General features: G+C 41.9%; 1 protein-coding gene across 3 annotated transcripts in view; it reads left to right on the top strand.

Annotated features, from left to right (window-relative positions):
• The first annotated feature begins 8,494 nt into the window (after positions 1-8,494).
• The window catches only part of mrtfab (myocardin related transcription factor Ab), a 49,077-nt gene continuing 44,795 nt past the window's right edge, over positions 8,495-12,776 (top strand). For 2 of the 3 annotated variants that reach the window (XM_078290626.1, XM_078290625.1), the window contains exons 1-2: positions 8,495-8,576; positions 9,280-9,341. The gene's annotated coding sequence lies outside the window, so the exon portion shown is untranslated. Of the gene's footprint in view, positions 8,577-9,279; positions 9,342-12,776 lie in introns of those variants that run through there. The other variant, XM_078290627.1, reaches the window with a different exon arrangement.

Below are 12,776 nucleotides of genomic sequence, written 5' to 3'. Positions count from 1 at the left end.
CTAACACTTTAGCATATGTTGAGTGATAGTAGGCGACTAGCATTATCTCAAAAGTGAGAAAATGAGAACTTGTAGCAGCTCTAAAGTTAAATGGTGAGTAATCTTAAAGACTAACATCGGTGTAATTTTAGTGTTTTTTTCAAGCGCCATTAAAACATGACATGAAAATGAATGAAAATGAGACATGAAAAGTCTAAACCCACCAATGTATTTGACTTCTAACATTATTGGTGGTAGGAAAAAAAATAAAATTACAAAATGAAATGCGGCAAAATCTGGCAGTTTTGTGTAGGAAACTGGTCAAATTTACATAAAATATAAAAATAGCGTGCTGTTTTGATCTACCAGGGACTACTTTCCCTGTTTCCATAGTGAAGACGATGGCTGAAGGGAGACTGTGTACAGCTAAAAACCACTACGCAGCGGATGAATACATGGTTTCTCACCTGAAATAGTTCCAAAAATAAACCTGGTTACATTACTTACGTTGATATTACACTACCAGTCAAAACGTTGGATACACGCATTTTTCTTTATTTTTACTATTTTCCACAGTTTAGAATAACAGTAAAGACATCAAAACTATGAAATAACACAAATGGAATTATGCAGCGACCAAAAAAAGTGTTAAACGAATCCAAACTATCTTATATTTTAGATTCTTTAAAGTAGCCGCCCTTTGCCTTGATGGAAAGGCAAAGGCTTTGGAAAGAAATTTATACATAGGATCAACTTCACTATTTATATTTGTCTAAGAAACTAATTTCAAGCATTTAAGCAGAAGCCTTTAGATCAAAATGGCTTTAAGAGAATGAAAAACAGAGTATATTCAATCAGGTGTGTCCAAACTATTGACTAGTAGTGTATATTATTTTAAATGCATGAATCTAGAGGCCAGATAATAAAAAACACTAACAAATTAGTATTACCAAAAGGTCTGTCTTCTTTGGACAATGCTAGTCTCCTAACAGACTTCTAATTCTTCATACTGACATCAGTATTCTGGGTCCGCGCTGCAGGCCGACTCTAAGCGGACTGATTATGAATTGCTGCTGCTGCCTTCATTTGATTAGAGGCTTAGTTATTATTCTATTGGTCTATTATCATATGTACTTGGAAATGAGAATTTATGGACTCAGATGAGGCTGAAGCAAAGCAAAGCACACACACATGCAAGAACACACACACACATATACTGTAACACATGCTTACACGTAAAAAAAAAACACACACAGAACCCATGAAATCGGAGTGACAGCTCTCTCTCTCTCTCTCTCTCTCCTTGTGTCTCTCTTTCATTCACACACAAACACACATACACACACACACACACACACATATGTAAGCATGCAAGCCACACTCACTACTCACATAATATGCTTAACACCAGGCGAGAATATCACTCATACTAATGGCTATGAGGAATTGTGGGTGTCTGGGGTAAGTCCACTAAACACATGCACACGCATGCGCACACGCACACACACACACACACACACACACGCCCACACAGAGGTCAGGCAGCCTTTGAGTTAGCGACACTAACACCATCGCACGGGGGATGCTGCTGCTACTGTTGCGAACTAATTGGCTGGGGTTTCTCTTCCGATCTGTCGCTCTCCAAACACACCCACACACACACACACACACACACACACACACACAACAACACATTTACATTTTTACATTTCAGGCATTTAGCTGACACTTTATCCAGAGCAACTTGCAACGAGTGCAGCAGGGGAAAAAGCTTCAATTTCTAGATCGCAAACATAAGAGGCAGCGAACAGAAAGGAGTGTCAGGGTCAGAGCCACAATATTACAGTTCACCACCTCATTACTCTTTAGACTTCTTCTTCCATCTCCATAACATAAATGTATTGTATCCATCATAGTGGTAGCATCAAAGTGATGTAAGTTATATGAGGATGGGGTCTTTAAAATACAGAAATTGATGCTTTTCTTAATGCCTTCCTGCAAATAAATGAATGCTTTTCTCGGAAGCTACTAATTGGATTTTGGCGAAACTTCGGGAAATGATGCATGTCATTACCCCCTTATGGCATTTTTAAAATTGCACTGATTGGCCAAAGGAGGGCGCTAAAACATTTGTTTAATTGTCTGTGCGTCACGCACAATATCTTGCGCTGATTGGATTTTCATGAAAGTTAAAGGAATAATGTGTCTCATTGCTCCATTCTGGGGTTTTTAAAATTACATTGATTGGCCTGAGGGGGGCGCTACAATGTTTGTTTACTTGTTGGATTTTGATGAAACTCGGGGGAATGATGCTTATCACCGCTGCGTTCTCCCATTTTCAAAATTAGACACTACTGCTCGTCGCTTACTGCATCGTTTGCTCATCCATGTGTCAAATCTCAGACACCACTTTTTTTTTATTTTGACAAAACTTGGGGAAATGATGCATCTCAGCACTGCAGTCCAACATTCAAAATGACTGATTGGCCCAGGGGGGAACAGCTAAAGCTCAAAACAAGGTGACATATTTGTCACTGATTGGCCCAGACGGGCTTCATCGTTCGTGTGGGACGACAGGTTTACTTTTTCCTTGTTTTGTGTTCATCTTGGTGGTTGTTTGCCTCATGATGATCTCTGACCGGACGTCTTAGTTTACTCACCTCTTTATTTCCCACTGCATCACTGTGTAAGACAGGAGTGTCAGCAGAAGAAATGAGAAAAACAAGAGGGGGAAAATAAGGAGAGAGGAAGGAGGGATGTTTCACTTCAAGACAGGAGCACACTAGAGTGAGTACAGGAGGAAGACACACACACACACACACACACACACACACACCCACACACATATACGCTGTCTCATATGCATATATGAGAGAGAAAGAGAATTATAAGTGACGTATTATCTGGGCTCAGCAAAAAAAACGTGATGAACAGTTTGCCTACAGTGAATCTGCAGACTGTACTGCACAATGCGATCTCAAGTATTATTGAACTGAATAGTCCAGGAAGGAAAATACCATCCCTAAATATTTACTGACAGTAAGAGTTTGGATAAGTTGTATGCACACGCAGGCCACCTGTTGGTGTTGATCAAAACTGACATATAGACTGAAATGTAATAATATAATCATGAAATTTTTCATTGTTATAGAATCTTATTCTGGCATTTTTGTGTGTGTGTGTGTGTGTGTGTGTGTGTGTGTGTGTGTGTTTATTTTGTGATGAAGTGTTGTAATGTACTTCTTTTGGTGAACCCACTTTCCCTCAGCCTGCCTCATCTACTTCTACTTCAGTTAGTGATTTCCTGCATTTCCCAGAATGCCTTTCAACACTGCCCAGAGAACGTGTGTGAACTTGTTGCATTCAGCTGTGTGTTATACATGTAGGAGGAGAGAGTGATAGTGAGAGTGGAGTGAGAGTTTTTCCAGTAGAGAATTCGCCTCTTAATCGAGACACAACCTGTCTCTCTGCTGCAGTGCATTCTGGTCTCTCTCCTGCTCCTGTGGGTGGAGAAATTGGTCTCTCTCCTCTTCTACGATGGATTTCTCCCTGTATGATTGTTGAACGTCTCTTGGTGCAAAATGGCGGCTCTAGAAAGAAGCCCTCGCTCTTTGATTCTGAGGGACTGACACCAAAACCTGACGTTTACCGCTGATGTTTTAGATCGCTGAAACATTTTCTGATATCAAACTCCATTGTAGCTGCTTGCAACAGCATATGCCTCAATGTATGTGTTTATGCATGTGTGCACGTATGAGAGTTTGCATGCACATTTTGAACTGCTACTAACAACCAACATCATTCAAGACAAGCTGAGGCAAAGTGAGCAGAGTGGTCCATTTGTATAAATTAAACCCCAAAGCATGGTGGCTGAGACAAGGTGATGACAGGTATCATTACTGATAATTAGATCTAATGAAGCGAGAGAGAGACAGACAGACGGAGAGAATGAGAGACAGAGAGAGAGACAGACTGCAGATAGGATGATGAGTCACCGTTGCTGAAAACAGTCTATTACAGATGAGCAGACCGCTCTAATGGCTCCATTTGTATCCTGCTTTCTTTCCCCGTCCTGATTATAAAACACACACGACACACTGATAAAAAGGAAGATCACAATAGAGCGCGAGCCGATAATAGCAGTTCCAGCCAGACTCTTTACTACAGCGCTGAGGAATGACGCGGCACAACGCACGACTCACTGAGTGATGTGAATGGCTGCAGAAATCACGAACATATCAGATAATATTATAAGGCTAATGCATCAGTTTTACACTTTGTAAGAGTGTGTGTGTGTGTGTGTGTGTGTGTAGTTCAGTACATTCGATTTAGGTTTAACAGACGGGCTTTTTTGTGGTCAGAAAAAAGTAAAGATAGCTCTTCCAAGCATTTACCCACAGTCGTCAGAACAAGCAACAATACTCTCTGGATCATTTTAAGATTTGCGGAAACGGTATCAAACCTAATTAGGTGCTACCAAGGGGGCCATAGAGGCACTGCTGCATAATTAAAGCCATAACTACCTTGGACAGAAGCCCATGAGGAACAATATAGTGAAAAAAAAATGAAGAAACCCATTTTGGAATAGGACCCACGACAGTCATAACACCTCTCCCTCTCCATTAAACGATCGTGTTATTGTGGTTTTCGCTCGTTTCTATTCACACCCTCCCACGTCATATTTAGAAATATATATAACACTAAAATACACGCCATTTCTCCCACCAAGAGAGCCGTGTGGTGATGTAACAGAATACTATGAATTGAAGCCACCGTGGGCGGAGAAATTGGTATTTTGGTGAGGACCGTATTGGAGAGCCGGAACCAGGCAAGCAAGATGTAAGAAGCTTTTTTGGTCAGTACGATAGATAAAGATGGGAAAATAGAGTCCAGGTTGAATATAGGCAGAGTTTTTGCTTTTAAAGGATACTTTTCTTCAAACCACCTAACTGTAATATGAGCGCACACTTTATATTTTAGCATGGAAGGCCGTGTTGGGAATGAATTTGGTATCAGAAATGGTCCTGAAAATGGGTTTGGAAATGTACAAAGTACAAGAATTGGCAGCTGTGACTTTGTATTTGATTGTCACTGGTTATCAACTGAATGCCAACAAGACAGTTCTCATTGCTTTTATTTACTGATGTTTTATTACCACTGTTTCCTTCTTTTATTTGTTTCTTCTTTTATTGTTCTTACAGTGTCACTGCTTCTATTTACTGTTGTTTTATTGCTGCTGTATCGTCTTGTACGAGTTTATTCTGGTCTGTAAAGCACTTTGTAAACCGTTTTTAGAAAAGTGCTATATAAATAAAGTTATTATTATTATTCTTATTAAGACTGCACACACAAGATAGTCCGACACAGAAAGTGACATTTCAAAATATGAGTTAATGTGACTCAGAAAATGGAAATGATGCCAAATGAGTGATGGAAGAAATTAGAGATAGAGAACAGTATAAAAAGTGTGTGTGTGTGTGTGTGGTGTGTGTGTGTGTGTGTGTGTGTGTGTAGTAGTAGTAGCAGCAGCAGCAGCAGCATGGCTCTGTCTCTATTTTTCTTCTCCCCAGGGCAGAAGTAGTGAAAATCTCCACTCTGAATTGCAAATGCTTTTTTTTTCTCTGGTGTTTCTTTTTCCGTCTTAATAACACACTGTAGCGCTCTGCTCACACTGACACACAAAAACGCGCCCTTTGATTGGCTTTACACAACGCTATTCATGCCACACAATGTCCGCTAGCTGATTAGCATGCTGTGCGCCGCGGAGGGATGATTGCTAGTTTGCTGTGATGTGATGTTTACCAGGTCAACCGCAATTACAAAGCGCAAAGCATGTGAACTCAGTCTGTCCCCGCTACGCTCCAGCATCCCTGCTTCTTGTTACTGATGCTTCAGGGTTAATAAACAGCGTTTTAAGGGATAATAGAAGTGGTTTTTTTGTGCCAAGATTGTGCCAATGGTCTAGTTTCCCCTCTGTCCTCTCTGGCGTCTGCACACAGGCAGCATAGTTGCAGATATCAGCGCTCGTTCTCCTCCAATCAGAAGAAGCCGTTTGCTGCCGTTCGTTCTTGTTCAGTATGAAAAACAACTTCCACAGAGCGAGAGAATCCATCACAGGAAACATGAAGCCAGCATTTGGTTCGGTCAAACTTTCTGTCAAAGTTGAGAGTTTTTATCTCAGCGCTGCGTTACGATGTGCTTCCGTTCCTCCAGGAAAATAATCCCTCAAAAAAACACTTTACTGTCACATCCATGGCTTTTTATTTAGGCCGCCTTTGTTAGCCGGGACAATTTCAAGCTACGTTTGACACCATAAAGTTTGTATTTTAAAAAACGCTGATGCTGATGCTAATGGTATGCATTGAAAAATGACTAGATGTAGACAGAAGTAAATGGGCTGTGACTCTAAATGACACTGGTATTATCCTTTAATAATTAGTTGGGTTTAGTAGGAATCCCCCCCCCCCCCACACACACACACACACACACACACACCCTGCTCACACTGACACACACACACACACACACACACACACACACGTCTATATTCCAATCTCTCTCCCTGTCTTCCTCTCAAATAAACGCACCCACGCCTGTGTGTGTACGCACCCTCAGTCGAAACTCAGTGTCTCAGCAGATTTGTGGTGGGTGCATTCTGGGAAAACGAGCCTCACCTCGACGGGCGATATAATTAGATTTTTCCAGCTGGCCCGAAAAGGGAAGCAGAGCAGGAGCAGATAGAGCGGGTGCGGGGTGGACTGGGTTGTCTTGGGGATTCAAACTGAGTGGTTTAAGAAAAGCACTCAGCCCAGTCCGCCCACACAGCAGCTATCGCCTTCTCAGCCATTGTGTTGTTTAGAAACAGCCTGATTCCTTTAAAGTAGATTTGAGGTCTTTTTTTTAGCTAAATTAGATAAATAAAGCTAAATTGTAAATGATGTTAAAGAGACAAAATAGCATTACTTGACCCGCTTACTTTCCTCCACTTGCATTTTTTTTTTCAAAATATATTATGCATTCAAGTCTGCAGAATCACAGTCTTGACTCCTCATCAAAGCTGAGAGAAAGGGAACATCGCTCCAAAGGACGACTTTGAAAGAAAAGAAAACACCAGATAAACAAGATGGGATGAGGGGAAGAGAGAGACAGGGGTAAAAGTGAAAGAGAGGCAGAGAGAGAGAGAGAGAGAGAGGAAAAGGAGGGAGACAGAAAGCCATCAGTGATGTACACCGACACACAGGCGTCCCATATACACTGTCATTTTAGCCCAAAGATTAGGTTACAGATTAGATAAAGCAAAGATCACTAGATGTAGTGCAGCAGTTAGTCACTAGATGTCGCCAGTGTTTCATTTCAGAGAAGACATTATGTGTCAGAGTTTACCAGAGTTCAACAACTATCCTTCTGTTAATTACTGAAAAATGTGACTAATCACCGTTTTTCAATATAGACAGTGCTTTTTCATTGTAGTTTAGTTGTTGATTTAAGTGTAGATTTTAACTTACCTCTCACTTGTCTTTAGTTGTCTTCTACACAGTCGATGGAGTTGAGATGAACAAACACACGGGTTCAGCTGACCAGTCAGGTTGGCAGATTGTTTCTGTGGGTGTGATACCATATATGAGAATAAGAGCAGTACCCCTTACTTTTACTTCACTTCCCTTATTCTCATCTAACCAAACCCCAGTGTTTCAAGTGTCATTATATGATCACTGCTAAGCACAGGAAAGGATGCAATACAAACCCTGACAGCCATCCACGGCAGTTAGCCAAAGTTACCATAAAATGTATCATGGCTAATAGTTTAGACAAGCTCAGCAAGTGGCAAATCAGCGAGTGTGATAGCTTGACATTTGCAAAACTAAACATCTGTAGCCCTGTCTGTAAGTATATAAGCAAACTGACAGTTACACAAAACAGTCATATAAGATAATAAAAGAGATAGCCTAGCTTATGGCAGTAAACGTTGGCAGTTGCTGTCAGCTAGTTATTCTAACGTGAAGAGTTGTAAAACTTGCTAAATCATTAACAATATCTTTGAAAAGATGAAGGTAAAACGATAACAACATGATAGTAAGCCTCAGCAATAACACTGAATGCAATTACTTTATACTGCCTTTGGAAAAACGATGACGAATCACAGAACAAAGTGAACTGTACTTTCAGAGCCAAGTGTTTACAAACCAGAAACAGTTGTTGGCACCCTGAGCCGAGCGGCTAACAGTAGCTGCAGTACATGTTATTGAACACCAGGTGGAGACAGAGACCACGGGGTGGAGGGGCTTTCACACAAGTTTCCATCTTTGAATTCTTGCATTCACTTACTTTTCAGACAGTGAAAGCAATGATATGCTATACATGCTATATTGGATATGATCTTGTTTCTGATATAGACATATGACTCCGCTGTATCGTCTCCCGTTAGTACTACTGAAGAGTGGCAAATTGGTTGCCAAGGGGTTGCTAAGGAAGTGAGAGCTTTGCATCTCGAGCGGAGGAGGGCTTTCCGGTTAAAGTTTCCTTTGTGATTCGGAAGTGGTGGTGCGACCAATGCGTCTACTCTAATTAACAACAACAAAAAGTAGCGACCATGATAAGTAAGCGAGAATACAATAATCCGATAGATAGTGTCATTGCATGAAATAGCCAAAGTCAGTTTTCTATCTTAGTTTTCGGCAGCGAGTCTCCTAATCAGGGAAAACCGCAGCGTGACAGACAGGCACTGGTGCTATTCAGCCAGCTAGCAGGACTGGCTAGCTTAGCAAGCTATCGGTAGCTAACCTAGCTGTCTGGGCTGTCTGCCTGTCTGGAGCCAGCAGGGATGCCAAGCAGTTTCGAAGCTAGTCGGTGCTACTGCTGTTATGAAGTACGCTAATCTGAAACTATGATAACGTTACGTTGTCTAGGTGTGTTTTTACTGAGGAAACCTACTTTGGCTTGCGTTTTGACTGTTCGGGTGAGTTCCCACCCAGATAAGCTAACAATAGCTTAGCTAGGCTGTCTATTTTGGCCAGTGACAGCTGTAGGCTGCTGCCCCATGACATCTGTGGGAAGGCCTCCTGCGACGTGGATTTGGCTAGCCCAAATTACCAGTGTTCTCGATGCCATTGAAATCTTTGAAGCTACACCAGAGCCTTTAGCACCTGTCCTGGTCACAGTGCTACAGATAAATTGCTGCCCAGTATCATAATCCATACTAGAGTAGTGGACCAGAATAGAGCCACGGGATTGGCAGGGAAAGAGTTACTGTGTTGACTTGTCCAGCCTCAAGCTCTGTTTTCCTGCTCTCCTCTCCAACAGAACCGTTCACAGCTCTGTCCTGCTGAAATGGGAAAACGCCCCTCAAAGATTTAATAGCACAGGTAAGCAACAAGCCTCCAGTTTTCTGCCAAACTGTCACATTATCATTTGCCCAGTTTATTACAGGTCTGGTGGAAACCATTTCATTTATCTTGTTGGTGTTGACTGGGAAGCTCATTATGGGTAGTACTCTTGAAGGTGCTGAATAAGGCTTGGCTGCAAGCCTGCTTTATCAGCCCATTGCATCAAATGCCGTAAGCTTTATCCGCATGAATTTCACCAGAGTAAATCTGTATTCTGCGCCACCATTCATCATTTTAACCAGCCAGTCTGGAGGGAGGGAGGGAGGTGTGTGTATCTGTGTGTACCTGTGTGCTCGTGTTGCGATACATATCTGAGAGGCTAGTGTGGGCGTGTAGAGAGGAATGCTGGAGAACACAATGTCCCTCCCCCATGTATTGCACCAGTACAAAGCACAGTGCATGTTTCAACAGCACCCCTCCGGACCGGAGAGCTGCTGGGAAGGTGAGAATCAAGATGTTGAAGTGAGCATGTCTGCAGTCGTCTGATTGAGTTTAATATGGTTAAATTACTGTATGAAAACTTGATATCCAGCTCACTGTAGATGTAGCGGTGACTAAGACCCCTGTGCCCCGGCTCTCTTACAGGAATTGGCTCGACCGAGTAACGAGACACCTCATAGTTGAGGAATCGCTTTATTTGCAGTTGCAGAGTTATAAACCACACATACCGTCCCATGTTCTGTTGTCAGCAGACTTGTATCTCAAAGTGATGCATTGCACTGTGACGACAATCACATGTTGTCCTAAAGCCACTGCATGCATTATCTCACCATGAAATCACACAAGCTAGCAAGGTTACAAAGTAAATATGTAAGATGCTAGTAATGCCGTAGCCAATGTTATTAGTGAAAATACTGTGTAAACGTTTTGTCATATTGCAGCACTGTGACCCTCAATTATTGATTGAATGACTGCTGCATTGTGGCACCACTGGATTTCACTGCCATGTTATATCCTTCTTTTACTAAACCCTTTCCCTCATTTCTCTGTCAGTCTGAATGGAGAAGCCTGTAACTCCCTGTGTTATGGTCAAACTCTGTCAACTAATATGCGATTTCAAAATGCAATCACATGCAACAAGAACATGCAAAACTGACTTGTAAACGCTTTTGCTACTAAGTTATAGCTCTTCCTGCATAGGGGTCAATTAGATTAGCAGGGATCGCAGAGGATTGGCCAGCTGCTGCTGTCATGACGATGTAATGGTAAAGTCTGTGACTAAGTCACCACAGTTGCACTGAAGGATGTCAGCTGATTTAAGCAGACTCCAGCACACTAGGACGAATCAAACCTGATATTTAGGCACATTTCTGTGCTAGGAGCCTGTTTATTTTACTACACAGTATTTTGTGGGATGTATCCCATTAGGGATGTTATGCAACAAAACGCATATGAACTCTGTTGAATGTTAATAACATTTCAGGCCTGAATGGCTTAGCGCGTGGTATTGCCAATGTTGGTAGGCACAGAAGAAACCTGAAAACCCAAAGTAGATTGAGCAGAAAGAAGTCATGTTTTGGACCTGGTTCTGACGAGATGCACTGTGGTCTGAACCAGTGTTAGTGCTGCTGCCAGATACACATCTGAGGACTAGAAGCCCGCTATATGCCACCATACATCCAATCTCTTGATGTCTTAAATCATATTATCTATATTCAAGGCCTGAATAGATCTTGAATACACTTAATAAATATAGCATTTTAAACCTTAAATTCAGTCTTTAAGGTTTGAAAGAAGTTGCTTTCCTGTAGAGAAGGCAGCACAGTTACACAGACCTACATCCAGATGTTGTCATATTCATGTTTATTACAGTTGCGAAATTGGTCGCATGTTTCATGTTAATGGGCATAGCAAAAGGTCTTTAAAAAATCTTTTAACAAGGTGGAACTTGCAGACATTCGGAGGCCAGCCAGATCAAGTGAGCATTTACTCTCATGTGGTTTTGTGCCGCTACACGGACGTGTGTGCGCCGGCATTCGATTGGGAGAGAGAAGAGTGACAAGTCAGACAACACTGCCTCATTGTTTTCAGGCCCGCTGTGCAGTAATGGCAGAATCCCAGCCAGAACCCCACGGGTAGAAAACACACATTTGCGGAGAGAGATCAACACACAGCGCAGCGGCGGGTAGCCTGTCCCTGCCTTTGTAAACAACCATTAGTGATCTGCTGTCCGAGCCGCTGGGCCTGTTCAGTCCACCTCAGAGATGAAGCTGTCAGACGATCCGGGAAACGTGTCGCGACTGTCGAAGAGTCAAAAAAAAGAAGAAGAAAAAAAGAAAACTGTCTATCTAGAGCAGCGGCCACAGCGACAGTTGTAAAAGCAAACAAACATGCAAATTCTTCCCTTATGGCTGATTTAATCCCTAGCCTACAGCCTTGCATTCTTCCTCTTGCCCTGGTTGTGTGTGTGTGTGTGTGTGTGTGTGTGTGTGTGTGTGTGTGTGTGTGTGTGTGTGTCTGTCTGAGAGTTCCATAATTGCACAAGAGAGGTGCTCACTTTTCCGGTGTTAGCTTTTTGACGTGTTGTAGCCTGCCGAAGTGCTCCAGGTACCATTTAGATATATATTTATTACACGTCTTTGTTGAATACTCAGTTCTGATTGGCCAGTCAACTCATTCTGAGGTGTGTTATTACTGGATTCACATAACAGGCCGCTGTTTCACCTTTAATCACTTCACAGTCAGGAAGTCTGGTTGATTTTGTTGTTGATTCCTAATCAAATTAACTGGTGACACTATGTTTCTATGTAGATCCATTACTACTTTTGATTCATTCTGAGAGCACAAAACTGTTGATTGGTGGTTACAGGCTGAACAGCAATCTTACCGGATGTGTTTCTGTTGCTATGGTAACAGTTCTGCTACAGTGTGTCTCATGGATGCTAGCTACAGGTGTTTCTGTAGTTACAGTTCTGCTACAGTGTACCCCATAGATGCTAGCTACACTGTAGATGTTTCTATGGTGACAGTCCTGCTGAAGTATTTTTTGGGCAAAAGGGACCACAGATGGAAATTAACTTACCGCTATATCTGGCACAATATATTTATTGATCACTGTCCCTGTCAAATAAACAAATAAATAAAATAAAAAGCTTGTAAATTACTTTAGCTTGTAATAAAATCCTCTTCAGTATTTCGTGTCAGATGATTAATGTCTGTGGTGAGCAGCTGTGTAATAAGTGGGTTAATGTACAGGGAGCCTCTGCTTCACATTGGGCTTGTTGTGTGATAATGAGCAGATAAAAGCTGCCGGAGCATGGAGATACAGAAGAGACGAGATGTACAAGATAGATGAGATGAAGGGGAATTTTGAAATTTAATGTTGTTGTTTTCCTCATCAGCAAACATGCATACTTTGTAGAACACGACCCAAATTGTTTGGCTGCACTCCTCATTTCGGGATACATCCAAAAC

This window comes from Centroberyx gerrardi, chromosome 20, assembly GCF_048128805.1.
Source record: "Centroberyx gerrardi isolate f3 chromosome 20, fCenGer3.hap1.cur.20231027, whole genome shotgun sequence".
NCBI lineage: Eukaryota > Metazoa > Chordata > Actinopteri > Beryciformes > Berycidae > Centroberyx > Centroberyx gerrardi.
This window is presented reverse-complemented; position numbering and strand designations above follow the sequence as displayed.